The sequence below is a fragment of the Balaenoptera ricei genome, chromosome X (genome assembly GCF_028023285.1).
Source record: "Balaenoptera ricei isolate mBalRic1 chromosome X, mBalRic1.hap2, whole genome shotgun sequence".
In the NCBI taxonomy this organism is placed as follows: Eukaryota; Metazoa; Chordata; class Mammalia; order Artiodactyla; family Balaenopteridae; genus Balaenoptera; species Balaenoptera ricei.
Window position 1 is genome coordinate 36,355,761 of NC_082660.1, and position 17,395 is coordinate 36,373,155.

The following is a 17,395-nucleotide window of genomic DNA, read 5'->3' on the forward strand; positions in this document are numbered from 1 at the left end:
TCCAATCCCGCAGGAATTCAGCTGATAAATGAATTCATACTCAAAGGTTATTGACTTAATTTGTCACCCCCATCCAGGAGCTATTTGCACTGAAAAGAGATCCACCAGGGAGAGGGCGATGTTTAACTGCAAAGCACGCCTTTCTAAGGGGGCTGGGGGGAGTTAGGCAGTGTGGCCTTCGGGCAGCCCCCTTCAGATCACCACCAAGGTGATCCTGTCTCTCCGCAAATTCCAGCTGCAGGGATTTCCCAACTTGAGTGTGCACTGGGATGGCCTGGGGTGCTTGAGACAGACTACGGATTCCTGAGCCCTAGAGATTTGATTAAGTAGGTCTGAATGGGGCCCAGGCATCTAAATTTTAATCCACTCATCACTTTCTGATGAAAGTGGTCCATGGACCATATTGTGAAAAATATTTGGGTATCAGTTTCCTCGGGCTGTCATAACAGAGTACCACAGACTGGGTGGTTTAAACAGAAATTTCTTTTGTCACAGTTCTGGAGGTTAGAAGTCCAAGATCAGGGTGTCAGCAGGGTTGGTTTCTCCCGAGACCTCTCTCTCTAGCCTGCAGACGGCTGCCTTCTCACTGTGTCCCCACATGGTATTTGCTCTGTCTGTGCACACTCCTGGGGTCTCTTTGCGCGTTCAAATTTCCTCTTATATGGACACCAGTCAGATGGGATTAAGGCCCACCCTAAGGGCCTTATTTTAATTTAATCATCTATGTAGTGGCTCCAAATGCAGTCACATTCTGAAGTCCTGGGGGTTAGGGCTTCAACATATCAATCTGGGGGCAGGGGGCACAGTCCAGTCCCTAACAGGCATGTAGGAACAACAAAAACAAAAAGGCAGGGCCAGCAGAAACCAAGTTCTCCATTCTTTCCGGCAACTGCAAGAGAGAAAATCTACCCAGGTTGAAAGAGGTTGTGCAGAAAGCACTGGGGAGCCGCAGCCACCTCGGCTCACCCTCTCAATTGCCTTTTCTGCTGTTATTCCTGTTATTCCTCCTCAGTTTAGAAACAGCCTTTCTTCTTTGAGCTTCTTGGGAGAGAACAGTCTTTGGCGCTGGCACCAGCGTGGCCGCCCGAGGCAGCCCTCGCCTCTGCCTTCGAGGATGTTTCTGCCCCCAGAAAGAAGCCGAGGACCCTTCACCCTCCCCATTCATCATCACCACGGGCAATCTAATTACAACCTTGTCTTAAAAGAGGTACTCACTTCCAATGGAGACTTCTTCCTTATGAAAACGTAACATCTTGAACTATGTTTTTATGGCCCCCTTTTTGAAAAATAAAAAAGGAAATTAATTAATTTCCTTGTACACGGGAAAGACTCATGAGGTCTTGCTTGGGTTTGCGCGGAAGGGATGCTCTCTCCCTCCCTCCCTCCCTCTCTCTGCCTCCTGCTGTGTGACAGTGAAATGCTAAAATGATTTTGGCAGGAGAATATTCTCAAAGGCTGTTTTTATTTCAGCAGCAGAAGAGTATCTCAGAACGCAGGCTGCACCTCTGCCCTGTGGGGCTGTTTCTAATTGCACGAGGTGAGCTGCAGAAATCCTTCCCCCAGCTGGGTGGGGAGAAAGCGGCCAGAAACCTAAGAAAGATAATCGTGTCTGCCATGCTCAGCGCTCACCACTTAAAGGAATTAACTTGTTGGAATAAAATATTTCTATGGGTTCAGAAAACTATGCTTTAGAATAATGAGGCTGACCCCTTCCTCACGTAGCGCAATCACTGGGGTTTGTTTCTTCTCTCTCTAATCACAACATGTGATCTTCCTCTTTGCTCACACCTCTGTAGGCAAGACTGGCTGCGAATACTTTAGATTATCACCTTCTCATTTTCAGTGTGAAATAATTGCCCAAGGATGGAAACTGACAAACAAGCATGTGGATTTCAGAAAGCAGCCCACTTGTTATTTCGGATAGCCTAAGCGGAATGGAGACAGGTGCATTCTGTCTCAACTGCTCCCACCTCATGCTCACCCCTTTAGAAAATGAGTTGCGCTTTCACAGACCTGGATTGATTTAAAATTTTGAAGACGGTGGGGATGCTGATATGTTTAATTAAAAACCTGTACTATCCAGCAGTGTAAAGGTATGAGGTTCTGGGGTGGGGCGGGGGGGGGGGGTAAGCCCCAAGGGATTCATTCTTATCACCGCTTCTTACTGGCTGTGTGGCCTTGGGCAAATTATCTAACCTCTCTGGGCCTCAGTATTTTAATCTACAGGAATGAGACAATGATGATGATACTTTATGAGATGGTGAGGGCTGAATGAGTTAGTACAGGTAAAATGCTTAGAACAATGATCAGCCTATAGTAAATAGTAGATATTCTTACTTATGCTCTTGGAAAAGAAAGAGGGGATGCCTTCTTTCCATCAAAAATATTTGTTAAGCACTGTGCTCAGGTATAAGGAAAAGTAACTAAGGCCCCTGGCCCTCAAGGAGCTCAGAGTTCAGTGCATGTGCCCGATGTGTAAACAACTTACTATAATACACGACAAATTGGAGTAAGTGCTGAGTGAGGGTAATAGGAATATCGAATGGAGGCCATAAGAGGAGAAACACTTAATTGGAGGAGAAGGTGGAGGATGGCGTCATGAAGGAGGTGGCATTTAAGCTGGATCTTGGCAGGATAAAAGGTCTCTGTAAGCAGAGAACAAAAGAAAGATGTTCCAGACTGTGGGTTAACCAGGGACACTGGCAAGGGAGGAGGAGTCCATGGCACCTTTAGAGAAAGGCAAGGATCCTGTGATGTTGAGACGAAGGAATGGAGGGGACCTGGGGCTGGAAGGGTAGTTGGAGGCCTCCCCTGTCCTGCAGCAACCTGGCATCCTGATTTTTATTTCCAGGAGAAAGAACTGGAAACGATATCGGAGTAGTAAGTGTTCCCCATATTTTCCCCCTGAAAGAGTTAGAGAAAAAAATTTTGAATAATGAGCAAAATCCTATAGTTACCAACTCTCAGTTAGCAGAAAGAGCCCCCCGATTCTGTCCATACAGGTCATTTATTGCACCCAGAGAAATCTTTGTAGTCACTACAGAAGTGCAGCTACCTCTGGGGTACGATGCAGCCGCTATTTAACTGTCACGTAACATGACAATCGAGTGTCCTATTAGAGCAAAAATTTAATTGTGAAGACGGGTACCATATTTAACTGCAATCCTGGGGGGAATTTAGGTTGACAGGCTGTAATTACCCAAACTGGAACCTGGCCAGGACACACCTACTCTTTGCCAAAAGAGCTACGGGGGTTTCAACCACGGCAGGCGGGCCGGAGGAAGCTGCGGGTTCTGGAGGGTGGGGAATCGGCACTTGCGGCACCACAGCGCCCCCTAACAGAGCTCCGGGCCAGCGCAGGCGCTGCGGGGAGCCGGCCTCTCCTGACCCTCCGCACTCCCGGTGGCTTCCCAAGCCCCTCCCCGCGTCCACCTGGCTGCAATCCATCATGGGTTATCAGAAACTTTCCATTTAAGGTTGCGTGGCCGTGGGTTCTGCAGGCAGGCTTTTTTGCTGGGTCTTAATCTGTGTCTGTCTGTCTGTTTGGCCCTCTCTGTGTGCCTCTCCCCAGGTCCTGCTGTTTCTCTCTTATCATGACGGAAGTGCTTGTCCTGATAAAATAATTACCCACCAGAGCACAGTGGTTCTGATCACCAGCTGCTGTTTCTACATAGAGATCAATTAGAGGCATGTTTTCACCGGGGAAGTGGGCTGGTAGGGCCCGTTTACTAAAAATCCCATTAGGATTCTTACTGTGAAATGCATTATACTTTGGTCTTCCAATGCAGTTGCTACCAGCAAAAAGAAAAATTGGGCCAAGATGAGGTGGAAACGTGGCTTGCTGATGTCACTGAAGGGTTAAAAGGGAGAAAGTTCTGGGCCGCGAGCAGCAGTGTGAATAAATGTGGTCTTAATTTAAGGTTATGGATTTTTTAAAAAGCCTTGCTTTTTGTCCTCAGAAGTCTTTGCATTCATATCAGTTAAAAAATAATTTAGACAGAAAATAAATGTTGGAGCAAACTCAAATTATTATGTGCATTTTAAATAAACCTTTGTTTTCTGCCGCAGACGTAGCGTATGAATAATAACATTAATAATGATCACTATAATTTGTCAACTGATGATCTTTTCCCTCAGACCTTCCAGGCTCTTGGTTCCCAGCCTGGCTATTTAACTTAGCCGATCCTCCTTCAAGAGGGGAGCTGATGATAACAGCCCTTACTCCCTCTGCAGGGTGGAAAAGCCCAAAAGCCCAGCGTTCTAGTCCCAGCTCTGCGCTAATTAGCTGTGTGACCTTGGGCAAGTTGTTTAACATCTCTGGCCAGCTGTCAAAGGACGGCATGGTCTCTCAGGGGGATGAGTGGAGCTGTAATGTGAAAAATGAAAGGCAATGTAGTAATATCACCTGGGAAGATATTTTTTCCTTTTTTTTTTAAAGATAAAAGTTCTGAAAAATAGAAACAGACTCAAAAAGCAACTTCAACAAAGCAGTTATTAGATGGGGCACAGGAGAAAGTTAGATTAAGACTAATTTTTTTTTTTAACGTATGGGATGTTTTCTATTTCATTTCTAAGGACACGCACACATGCATACACACATAGGTATACTTTGGTCATAGGGAAATCCACTTAAAACGGTCACTTTTCTGCTTCCCTGGAAAGAGATTTCTTTTGCGCTACAAAAGCAACAACAACAACATTGTAGTATTAGTTTCTATTTAATTCTTCTAATTGTATAAAACTGTCCAGATACTACCAACAGAAGAATAATATGTAAGGTTGAACCATATGAAATTGCCATTTCTATAGGTCAAAAAGAGTTGAATATAAGAAATTTCATATGGTTCAAACTAAAAATTATATATGTATATGGTGTATGTATGTATTAATGTATCTGCTTTATGATATATAATACAGCTGAGAGGAGTGTGATTCTTCTGTATTCTTATTTCTCTAGCAAATATTTCCTCAGTGAAAGAGTGGTACGCCGTTCATATTCCTGTCCTCATACTAAGACGACATAAGACTTACTAACAGAAGACACTTTAGCATCCCAGGTTACATTTCTAAACATGAGGACGGGCCCCGATTTGGTCCTATAAGAATGGAACGAGAAGCTAATACGTGGGAAGATCACTAGAGGCACTAGCAGGGCTGCTGGCTCCCAGCGAAGGGAAAGGGTGCCCTGTACACCTGCGGACAGTGATCCCAGCGGAGTTGGCCCAGCGGGACCTCTTTGCACAGCTTCACTCAGAGGATTGAGATCATAATATGTGTCCCTGGGGAGAGATGCTTTTTAGCAGAGTTTATTGGCAATTATTTTTTATTAGAGATTTTAAAAATTAAAAATACAAGTAGTATACCCAAGAATGATTTCAGGAGCAACTAATGTAATAGAATATTCCAGGATATTTTCGAAAGAAAAAGATGGGGCTGCTGGGGGTAGGGAAGCTTCCATGTGAGTGCAATCCAAAATGAGTAATGAAATAATAATTCCAGAGAGGGACAATCAAATTTTACTTCCTTATTTTAATTTATGTACTTACGTCTTTATTTGTTGCTTCTCCCACCTCCGTAAAACAGCCAGAGTAACCAGACCGAGGGCTCCTAAAACATATTTTTCAATGGCGATAACTATAAATTTTCATTGTGAAAAGTCAATAAGTTATGGAAAAGTATAAAAGAAGAAAGTAAAAATCACCTGTAACCTCATCCTTCAAAAAGTATGATTTTAGAGCACTTTTACTGAGACGTTTTTCTACACGCACACACTTTAAAAAATGCTCAAAAGAAACAAATCATTCTACACCTCCAGTCTCCAACTTTCTTTGTTTCCTTTAGTGACACCTACATGTCATGGACACCTTGCCATGTCAATAGGTATAAAGCTATTGATCTTTTTAAAGTGACCACATAGTATTCAACTGTATGCTTAACCAATCAGTCACTGATACACATTTAGGTAGCTTCCAGTTTTGCTACTATAAACCTCGCTGAGGTAACCAGTCTTATCGTACACATCTTTGTGTACTTGTTTGATTATTCCTTAGGATTCATTCCTAGAGGTGGAATCTGTAACTCAAAGGACAAGGCTTCTGTTATTCATTGCCAAATTGCTCTCCAGAAAGACTGTGCCTATTTACAGTCCCATTAGTGGCAGATGTAAATACCCATTCCCGTTCACTTGGCCTGGTGATGTGATGATCTATATGTTTTATCTTTGCCAATCTGATAAATGAAGAATTATATTCATTCAGCCTCACTGGTAATCAAAGAGATGCCAAATAACACAATACATCTTTACATATGTAGTCAACTGGTATTTCTTCTTTTCTGGATTACCTACTTATGCCTTTTGCCCATTTTTCTATTTGGATATTCCTTACTTTCTTATTGATTTTAAGAGCACTTTACATATTAAGGGTCCTCTTCTTTCAATTGCCATGTATGTAAAACATTTTCCCCAGTTTTTCATTTGTCCTTTCATTGTTTATGGCTTTTTATAGTTTTTACAGTGCTGAAGTTTTTACATTTTTATGTATTAAAGCAGTGAACATTTTTCTTAGAATTTCAGTCTTCAGGGTCACTCTAGCAAGGCAACATATTTATCTGCATTTTATTTTTCCACTCATACTGAGGTACACTACAGTTACAGCTCTCTTTTCCCTCCAAATCACGTTTCTCGTTACTTTCCAGAGGTTCTGGAATGAAAGCATAAGGGACTTTGGAAACCAGAGCAGAGGAAACATGACTATTAATAGTAACACTTGACATTTCTATTTTCAGTGTGCTATAGGATGACTAATTAGTCTCCCCTTCAACTTAGCCCCGAGGGTCACCCTGGCCACCATTTGTTCACACTACAGGCCACTGAGGCACAGGACAGAGAAAGGTGTGGCATTCCACTTGGTGGGTAACACTCTACCTGGCCAGGACTTAAATCCAAGCTCCCCATCTGGGCTTAAATCAAGGTGAGGCAATTTCCTCCACAGAGGCTGGTAGAGTCCCAGGATGCACTCAGCTGGTGGGGATGAGTTCTCTGGATGAAACTCCATACTTTCCCTTCCCCCTCCCCCCAAAAGGGAAATCATATAATATATAGGATGGTTTGCAACCTGGGGTTTTCTGACTTTAACTTGAGCCTCAGAAGGTATTGTACCACTTGTTAATTCACCGTTAGAATTTGACTATCAGGATGCCTGCTGCAAGAGTTAAGGAAGATGAAGAAAAAAGGGGGAAGTGAGTGGACAGAAAATGCCTTCTAACTTGGTGAAAGGTGTGCTCCCAAGGCCACCTCCCTTGAAACTCATTCCTACCACAGAGGTCGATTGCATGCTGGGAGCTGGGCTAGGGGCTGGGGAAACAAAGATGTTTTGCAGCTGCAACGGAGTCTGACGTGTCCTGTTGTGTGGATTGTATGGACAGTACAAGGTTCTACAGCAGCACAGAGGAGAGGCTTCCTGGAGGGGTGGCCTCTCTGCTGAGATCCGATAGATGCACAGGATTTCGTCAGGAAAGGGCAAATCTTTGGGGTGGGAGAGATGCAGGCAACATGCAAACGTTCGAGAGGCGTGGAGTGGGAGGGAAGCCAGGAGAGCCAGATTCAGAAAAAATAAAGGCCTATAGCAGTGCTTCTTCTATTATCTTTGGAGAAGGACTAGGCTTTTTTCCCCTCCAATATGTCACAGACAATATTTTTGTAATCAGATGCAAGAAAAATGGATTAACACAAAATCAACAGACATTCAAAATACAAACTCTATTTTTATTATTAGATTCAGCAGACAAAAATTATTATCAAATTGCTATAAAAGTTTTGATTATTCTTAGTTTCTGTACTTATCTCGTTGCAGACCAGCAGCAGTTTGCCTTCTGGTACGGGTCCACAAAACTTGCTGTTTGAGCAGTGCTGAGCCAGAGCATTCTGGGAAGGAGATGGGGTTGGCAGTGTCAAATGCTGCCAAGGCGGTAAGTAAAATGCAGTTTGGTAATCCTTCGAATGTAGCAACAGATACATAGTTGCAAAGAGTACTTTCACTGGAGTGGTTGAAGAGTTCAGCAGCATTCACAGCGACTAAAAAAAGTGGAAGTGAAGACGAACTAAAACATGAAATGCTTAGGCTTTATATTGATAAACATCAGCCTTGTTTACACAAAACAGTTAACCAAAAAAATCTATGTTGTGACAAGGAGTAAGGACAGATAGTAACCAGATAAAGTGTATCATGTAGTAGAAAATGTATCAGTTTAAGAGTCTGGGGACCTAGATTATCTAGTGGAGCCAGGCAGTCGTAAGCTGTGTGACCTTGGGTAAGTCATTCACCCCACTCTGGTCCTCAGTTTTCTTCTCTGCCAAATGAGGGGATTGTGCAAGATCCCTTCTCTGTGTTTACTTCCCACTTTGGCATTCTATGATTTTAGTGTTAAATAATCACTGTAAATATTGATGCTTCTCAAAATGGTACAATCTGGGGGGAGTCACTGAGTTCTGTTGAATCTGGCTGTGCATCTTCAAGAGCTCATCCATTGCCTGCAGCCAGGTGCCAGCCAGCAAAAACCTTCTCGCTTGGTTACGACTAGTAAGACGAACCTGTCCCCCAAACATTAGCAACCAGAATACGTGCTAAGATCCTACATGTTCATGCTGTTGGTGTAGAACCCACTTCAGGGTTTAGCTGGGAAGGAGAAGAAAGAGTCCGAAAGCATCCTTGAACTGCTCTGAGTTTTGAGAAAACCCAGAGCAAAGGTGGTGGGAGAGTGGGAGTGGGGAGCAAAGTCATGGTTGTGATGCAAGCTGGGCAGGGGTCGGGGAGACTCTGCAGTGGGGCGATTTTTCCTTTTCTGCCCAAACCACTCTGAAGTGTCGGGGACTCTGGCTGGATCATTGGTCCTCATCCTTGTCCTTTCTATAGCTAAGAAATTGACCTGTCGTTCTGTCTTTACAGTCCCTGATATCACAGCGTCCAAATTCAGCAAATCATGAAGTGTCCTGCAGGTCTTTCTCACATCCACTGTGTATTATCTTTGAATGTCACTCCTACCTTTATAGACCTTACTAGGACTGTCTCCTGCATTTCCTTCTGGGTAGAATTAGCAGAGGCACTGTGTGATCACAGACACACCCACCCACACAGACACACACAAAGACACACACACACACACACACACACACACACACACACACACACACACATGCTTTGTTCAGTCAGAGCAGAAGAAAGCAATCCAGTGGGCCCAGGTAAACAATGAATTGCCACATGCTCCCTGCAGAGTGGCTTCCCGATAATGGGCAGGGTTGAAAGCAGGGGCTGTTTTCTGTGGGTCCCCTCGTAGCTTCACATCGCTCTCTGCCCATTAAGTGAAACTGGAACAAGCCATTTGGGTGGTTGCAACCACATCTGGCTGAAGTGCCCAGCTGTTACTCTCTCCTCTCTCTGGTTCCCAGTCCCCGTGATGCGGGCTCATTATGGCTGTGATGGTTGCTGATGACATTAACGCGCTGTGCTGCTTCTCCATCACACGTGCCATCTGCTCCCATAAGCCCTGTGGGGTAAGTGGTAGGTAATTGTTTCCCATCGGTAGTCAATTTTCTCAGATAAAGGATGCAAGATTCAAAAATAAACATCCGCTCTGAGCCGTTGCAATGAGGCCAGTGTGGATCTGGGGGCAGTCACCCCATCTACTACGAGTAGTGGGTGAGGCTGCTTTCCCCGTAATTCAAGTCGAAGGGCAATTTGATTCATTAACAGTGGCTCTGGGAGACGAAGAGGTTCAGAAAGAGAGCAGAGGCAAAAAAAAAACAATCCCTGAGAGTTCTTATAAAGCAGCAGGGTCAGTGCAAGAGAGAAAGGGAAAGATGGAGAGAGAAATTGGTGATTCATCAGCGAAGGCTTACTCGTGGATGGGAATGAAAGATAAGAGCCCATGTAGTTTTAGCAGTGGGAAATGGGCTTGGGCTCCATGACCTCAGCTTCTTAGCTGTTGTTAGCTATGGCTTCGGCTCTCTCACCAAGGACCATAGGTTCCAGACCAGAATTGAAAGTGCAGCATGTCAGGGAGTGCCAGGCACGGCTGAGAAAATGGGCACGCAGAGAGCATAAGATGGGGTGATGCCAGAGAGGAACCCAAAGGCCAGCTTACGGAAATTATGACGGGAGAAATGTGATTTAGCTGCGTCCTCCCAGACTCCCAAGATGATTGATAGGGCTTGATTTTTTTTTTTAAGGAAATTGCATCCTGTGGTTCACTTTTAACCTGTTTTCCCTTAAGAACTGCCACACAGCATCCTCGGTTTGACTTTCACCTCCCCTCAAAGCTCATCCCCACATACATCAGTCATTTATTCAACAAATACTTATTGCTCTCCTGCCAGCTGCCAGGCGCTGTTCTCACTGGGAGCTTGCTATGGGCCTCTGGAGCTGGGCAGGCCCAGGTTTGCCATTTGCTGCTGCAAATCTGTAACCCCTCCGAACTTATGTTTTTGAATCTCTACAGTGGGGTAATTGCACCAGTTTCCTGTGATTGTTATGAGAACCAAATGAGACTATGTGCGGCTCAGGCCAGAGGCAGAAAAGGCCCTCGATAAACATGGGGGCTGAGATGATGAGCATCCCTCCTTTGCCACACCGGACCCGTCTCTTCGCATCCTTTCATCCGTGTGGTCCTCTCACGCCTCCTCCACTAGCTGGGGTCTGCTGCTCGCATCTGCTCAGGCCCTGATTTCATACCGACTGTGCCCAACTGCTAGTCCCTACTTTTGGGAAGGGCCCCATCCCTCCTCGGGGCAGGGTGAGGGCAGAGCTTTCCTCCCTGGGGCAGCTGGTCTGGTCTGGAGGGGTCGCCTTCCAGCAGCCTTCCTGCCCACCCGGTGCTCCTGAGTTAGGAGGATTCCCTAACACCAGGCTTGCTCCAATTGCAGTCAGCCCCGCTAATTGATTCATGTTATTTTATTTTCTGTACCGGTGGTTAGGGCCTCAAGCAATTTTATGCAAATTAATGAACCTTATGCAAATGAGGGCATCCCTAGACTAATTGCACACAGAATGGAAGCTTTGTGGGCACCTCCCCCATGCAAGTGTGCCCTGACTCCTTCTCATCCTTTAAATCACTCCCAAACTCCCCCAGCTCCGCAAGCCCCCAAGATCAACAGTCTCCCCTTCCACCAGCCTCCCCACCTGCAGGCTCCTCAGCAGCCGGTTTGGAATGTTTGAGGTACTGTGTCAGCCCTGTTTGCAAGGGCTGGTGGCTGCCTGATGTCCCAGGAAACCATAGCCTTGCGGGATACCCCTCCCAGCTTGTTTTTACTTTAAGTCATTTGAATCCCACCCAGCTTCCTTTTCCTATCTTCCCAGGACAGGTGAGACCAGCCCAGGGCAGCCTGGAACCTGCCAGAGGTTCACAGAGCTGACCTGATATGGCCGCTTTGGGTAAGAGCAGGGCTGTGTGTGGCCCTTCTATCTCCAGGGGACCCTGTCGCCAATGTTAGGCCCATTTTTGGTCCCAGCACATTGACAACTAGTCCTCAGGAAGGTGCTGTCTTAAGTGGGGTTCCCTAGAAGCAAGCAGAGCCTGAGATAGGAATTGAGGTGTGAGTGGCTTGTTGGAAGAGGGCTCTCAGGAGAAGCCTGCGAGGGAGTGAGGGAAGCAGGATGGGGCAGGGGAAAGCTGAATGGATGTGGGTTCAGATAAGTCTTGACTTAGCCTGATCCCTTGGGGAGCTCTGGAGTTGCCCACCTTGAGGCAAGGGGGTGGGTTTGTACCACTTCCAGCCCCTGCTTAGAGAGGCATTGGCTGCCAGTAGCCCCAGGGGGCAGAGGTGGTAATCTCCCAGGCATTTGGGGGCAAGGGGGCTCCCGTCTGAGAAGGGGTCAGCCAACACACAGCAGTTGGGGGATGGGTGTGCCAGCCCAGGTCAGGCACCAATGTGCATCTCTACAAGCACCAAATGAAATGCTAGGTCATGACCTCTGAGATCAAGGTCCATTTCTTTCCATTTCTTTGTTTGTTTGTTTAACCTAATTTAACATCCCTATAAAGCAGGCATTTAAATCATCCCCATTTTATAAATGTGATAACTAGTGCTCAGGGCAAGTTGCCACCTTCTTCCAAGGTCATATGCCCCGTGAACCTCCTAGACAGAAGAGGAATATGAACTTGGACTCACTGACTTTCCCTGGGGGGGGGGGCCTGTCTGGCCTGGCCGTGGGCCAGGACCTTTGTATCCAGTCCCTCAGATGTCCAAGGTCAGTATGTGCCACCTCAGAGCTCTTACACACCTAGCTTTTCTCAAGAGCCCTCTTTCCCTATGGCTCCTTTTTACAGAATCCTTCATGGAAATGTGTGTAGGGGGGTGTCGGGGGTACTGAGGTCATAGGAGACACGAAGCAGAGCCCAAGCTTTCCCATCCTCTTTCCCCCTTCCATCCTGCTCCTTCCTCTCCTTCTAGATCCCGTGGTCCCATTTCCCCTTCCCCTCTCACCCCCTCTCCTCCCTTCCTTCCCCTCTTGGACCCCTTACCCCACCTTCGTTTCCTCCTCCTTTCTCCCCTTTCACTCTCTTCCCTCCAGCTTTGCCTTCCCCCTCCCCCCTTCCTCTTCACCCCCCCCCCTTTGCCTGCCTTTCTCCTCCCCCTCCTCCTCCCCCACTCTCCTTTGCCATCCCTCTCTTCCTTTCCCTTCCCTTTCCACCTCCTCTTTCCCCTCCCCCTTTCCCTCTCACGCATCACCTTTCCCGTTCCTTTCCACCCTCTCTTATTTCCCCCTCCTTTTACTTCCCCTCCCCCCATTTCCACCCCCATCATCTTCCTATTCCCTTCCTTCCTTACCACGCCTTCACTCCCTCACCCCCTCCCCGCCCCCCTGCCTCCCAGAGGGCCGACACCCCCTCCCCAGCCCTTGCCCCTAGATGAGCCAAAGTCTGTCCCTCTCAGCCCAGGGCGGATTATCCAGACTAGCGTGCGAGGCACGCTCTGCACTGAAGGCAGCATCTCAGCTCTGGGCGCTCCCGCCCTCCCCCCGCCCGCTGGGGGAGGGGAGCAGGAAGGGAGGCCCTGGGCCTCCCTGAGTCCCCGGCCGGTGCTTGGCTCGCGGGGCACGCAGGGTTTCGAGCAGCCCGGGCCGACTCGGAGACGGTAGCTGGATCCGCCTCCGCATGGCAGTCTAGCTCGAGAGAGGGCGCAGGCAGGGAAGTGAGTGAAAGCGCGGCTGGAGGGGATCACTGTATCGTGACTCGGGGGGCAGCCTGCTGCCAGGCTGCGCCCCCCCCCCACCCCCGCCAGAGAATGGACAAGCGAGGAGCACGCTGCGAATCCACGTGGCTGCAAGAAGCTAAAAGTAAACCGTGACGGTGGGTGCTCCGCGCATGGGCCCCACGCTCCCCGCCCTTTGCATCAGCAGCAAAGCCCGAGTTGACCCGCCCTCCTCCCGAGAGGTGTTCCCAATGCTGGGCAGCTGGCCAAGGAGTGTAATCATTAAAGCCAATATTGAAAGAGCGCTTACCATGTATCTGGCGTTGTGCTAAGTCATCCCATTTTACAGATAAGGAAACGGAAGCATATTGAAATTAAGTCACACAGCCCCGGTAAGTTGCAGAATTCAAACACAGGAGGTCTGCCTCCAGAATCTGGATCCCTAAAGACAGCACTGACAGCCTCCCTGTGCTCAATCAAGATGCCCCAGAGGCTCAGAGAATGGATGAGAGAATGATCTGGAAACACTTTCTCAAGACAGCAGCCAGAGAGGCAGTCCCATTTCTCTAGGGAAGGTGGCCACAGAGCTGGGAGTTTCTCTCTACCCTTTCCCTGTGTGGATGGGCTGCATGCCTGTGGCTCCCTGTGGCTCTGGTCCTCCTGATGGTTCTGGCCAAACCTCAAGCCATCGGAAAACTATTTCCCCAGGGGCAGGAAAAAACTGTGCATTTCTTCTCTCCTTGGAGCTTGTCCTGGGACCCCCTCACACCACTGCCTTAACCTTATACGCTGCCCTCCCCAGCGCTCCATCCCTGTGGGTGACAGTGTAACCTGCAACCCCTGCCACTCTTCCCACCATCGCCGGGGTGACTGGACATCTGGAATGAGTCACGAGGGGCACGGCTTTGCCATAAAGGAAGGCAGCGCATCACCATGTGTCCTACATCGTCCCCTATGAATGGGGCCCAGAACTGACACCCTCCAAGATTCCTTCTCATTTAGGCGCCGTGATAATAGCAGCCATTTGTTGAGGCTTCTCTCTGTTCCAGGCTCCTTATAAACATTATTGCTCCTCCTCCGAGCACCTCTGAAAGACAAGTGTCATTATCCCCGCTTTAGAGGTAGGAAAACTGAGACTTGGAGAGGTTAAGTGACCTCCTGGCCAAAGGTCCCGGCAGGAAGTCTCCTGACTCCCAAACCTCTCCTTTCCCCACATCGTGTCTCCCTGCTGGGGTCAGAGAAGAGCTCTGAGGTCAGCCTCCAAGCACCTCCCACTCCAATTTGTCAACCCTCGGCAGGGCCACTGTGTCTCCCACAGCCCTCCTCCCCGCTCCTCCCACCTCTCCCGCTCCCTCTCCTTCCTTTCTTCTTCTAATTTTCCAAAAGTTCAATTTCCATCTGCCCTTAGTTGGGGTGCCCAACTAAGGACAGGAATGGGACCATTCCCTCTGCTCAAAGGGGGAGCAATTGGAATGGCAGGGGGAATGGTCCCATTCCTTTCCCTCCATCATCTCTCTCAGTCCTGACAGTTACCCAGTTGTAATAGGATTCACATCTAAAGCTGGAGGTATCACAGGGCTGAGGGCACCACCAGCACATGCGTGAGAGTGAGTGTGCCTGTCTGAGTGCGCGGGAGAGCGTGTCTGGAGTGGGTGTGTGCCTACACGCCCAGCAGTATCTGTAACAGGGAGCAGAGTAGATTTGAGCAGATCAGGAAAGGACTTTTCCTGCAGGTTCGTCCGGCACTCAGTTTTCATGGCGATGCAGGTAGCTGAAAGCTGGAGCCGGAGAGCTGGGTGGCTGAGGGCTGTGCACACCCCAGCTTCATGGGGCCCATCTTCCAGTTGCCCGCAGAGCTGAGAAGCAAGGCTCTGGGTTGCCTTTACAATGGAATTGTGTTTTGTTTGCTTGGAGTGTCCGAAGGGGCCCAAGCCAGAAAGGAAGGCTGGGACTGGGAAACCTCATGGCAGTTCTGGGTAGGAGGAGGGAGAGGGAGGACTCCTGAAGAAGATCAGACTTCCCCACCCCTAACCAGGGCAGATGCCTTTGACTTCTGGGACCTCAGCGGCGGGGAAGTGTGTTGAGAGGATATACAGCGGCAGCTTAAGCTCTGCAGGAAGACTTTGGCTGGGACCTCCCAGCCCGTTGCCTCAGCATGGAACTAAGGGAGGAAGGAGAAGCAGGAGTGGCCGCTTATCTTGTCGTAGGAGGACCCAGATTGCATAAGCGCTTGTTCCCAGAGGCCTTGGGAAACCTCTCTGTGTGGTCCAACGCCTCACCCCCACCCCCCTGTCCCTGCCAACCGAGCTGGACCTCGCTGCATTCTCATTACGAGGGCTGCCATCTGCAATGCAGGCAAGGGCGAGGTGCTTCCTCTCCCGCTGGTGTGCTGAGAAATTAGGTCCAGGGGCACATCAATCTCTTTCACAGCACAGTTATGTGCTAAGAACAGATAGCTTCTGATAGGGAACCCACCAGCAAGTGGCAAAACACCTCTCTCAGATGCAGTCTTGGGTATTGTAGACACGTGCTTCCAGAAGGCAGAGACTGAGGCCTAATCCCAGCAGACGTGCGTCTCCATCCCTTCATCTTCGCTCTGCTCTGGCACACACACTGGAGTTATTAGGGGGAGTGTCGATATAATGATAAGGCCACTGAGTGGCCTCTGTGTGTCCCATGGCCAGGAAGAGAGGAAAGCTGGGGACATCCGTGTTTCAGATTTCTGAACATACCCTGGGAGCTGGAGCGACCCTGGAGCTTCCCATGCCCGGGGCCCAGCAGAATTTCTGGACACCAGAGCGCTTCCTGAGTCTTTGTCCCATTCCGATCTGACCTGTGTGGGCAAGATTTGCTAGAAGGAAAGCTTTTGCTGCCCCCCACTCAGAGTTTTCTTTCAGGCAGTGCCTCCCCACCCCCATTTACAGGAAAGATGAGGGATGGAGTCTTAGAGAAAAGTGCTCCCTGCGTCCATCCTCCCCTCTCATCCAAGACCGTGTCCCTCCAAGAAGGCTGAGTCAGCCTGGCCAAGGCCCGCCTGCTTGAGGCCCCTGCTGACTCCAGCTTCTGAGTGGATTTATATTGAAATTCAAATGAGATCGAGGTTATCCAGGGTGAATGAGGCTGCTCCTCATCCCTCCTTTCTCTGGAGGGGGCTGCAGACCGTAGATCTTAACCTTCTTCAAGAATTGTTTTTGAAAGCAGAGTTAGACAGGATGGAGTAGATACAGGCCAGGGTAGGAGGGGGAGAGGCCCTTGTGGTCCATTCAAGCCCTGTGGTTGCAATTCCTTAGCTAAAAAGAATAGGAACGGGGCACTTCCGATCCTCATCGAAACACCTGTGTGCCCTTGAGATCTTCAGGAGGCTTCTGGAGCGAGCTCACCATTGCTGTGCACGCAGGCATAGGCTGGGTGTGAACCCCAGGCCCATTGCAGTCATCAGATGGGGAATTGAACTCAGCACAGTGGGAAGGGCATATGCTTCATGGCCTCTGCTGGCTGAGACTGCTGTTTTCATTTTCAGCTGCACGTTTTCTTTTACCACCTGAAGCAGTAGCCGGTCTCTGGGTTCTTCCTGAGCAGACAGAATGCAGTCTGACGACCCCGGGAGCATCCATGCAGAAGCACACTGGCCAGGACTAAAAGCCTAGTGCCTTCTGCCCTGGAGTTGGCCCCATTTCCTGAGACCCCGGGCAGGCCCAGCCCGCAGGCAGTGCTGCGGAAGTCTGGCCTCCAGTCTGCGGGATTCCAGCAAGGTGCCATTTCCATATTCTCTGGCAATAACTAATTAGCGATTATAAAGCTCTTTGAAATATGAAGTGCTGCATGATAATATCTGTAATGAGCCTGATTCTTTCCCTCTTGCATGCGAGGCGGGGGAGTAGGTTTAACACCCATTAGGGGGAGTTGGGCTGCAAGGCAGCTTCTTCCCCAAGGGGCATGAGAGTCCTGGTCTGATCAAGTGGTCCTGGGGAGGGGGCCTGGGAGAGCAGCCCACTGGCAAAGCAGCACTTTGATGCCCGCCCTCCTCCAATCTTCTAACCGCCCCCATCAGCTGCTTACCAGCTTCCGAATTACCCTCTGCTGGGTGGGAGAAGGAGCGGGGCAGTGAGGATGGTGGATGGAAAGGGGAGAAGAGAAAGGTGGAGTCGGGGCGAGGAGAATGAGTTGGGCTCGTGATCTCCTTAATGTGACTTGGAATTTCATATTAAT

General features: G+C 48.8%; 1 long non-coding RNA gene across 1 annotated transcript in view; it reads left to right on the plus strand.

Annotated features, from left to right (window-relative positions):
• LOC132357666 (uncharacterized) overlaps positions 1 to 17,395 on the plus strand; it is a 101,494-nt gene that overhangs the window by 62,059 nt on the left and 22,040 nt on the right. Inside the window, exon 2 of the long non-coding RNA XR_009500255.1 lies at positions 7,854 to 7,968. This is a non-coding gene — a long non-coding RNA (uncharacterized LOC132357666). The remainder of the gene's footprint in view (positions 1 to 7,853; positions 7,969 to 17,395) is intronic.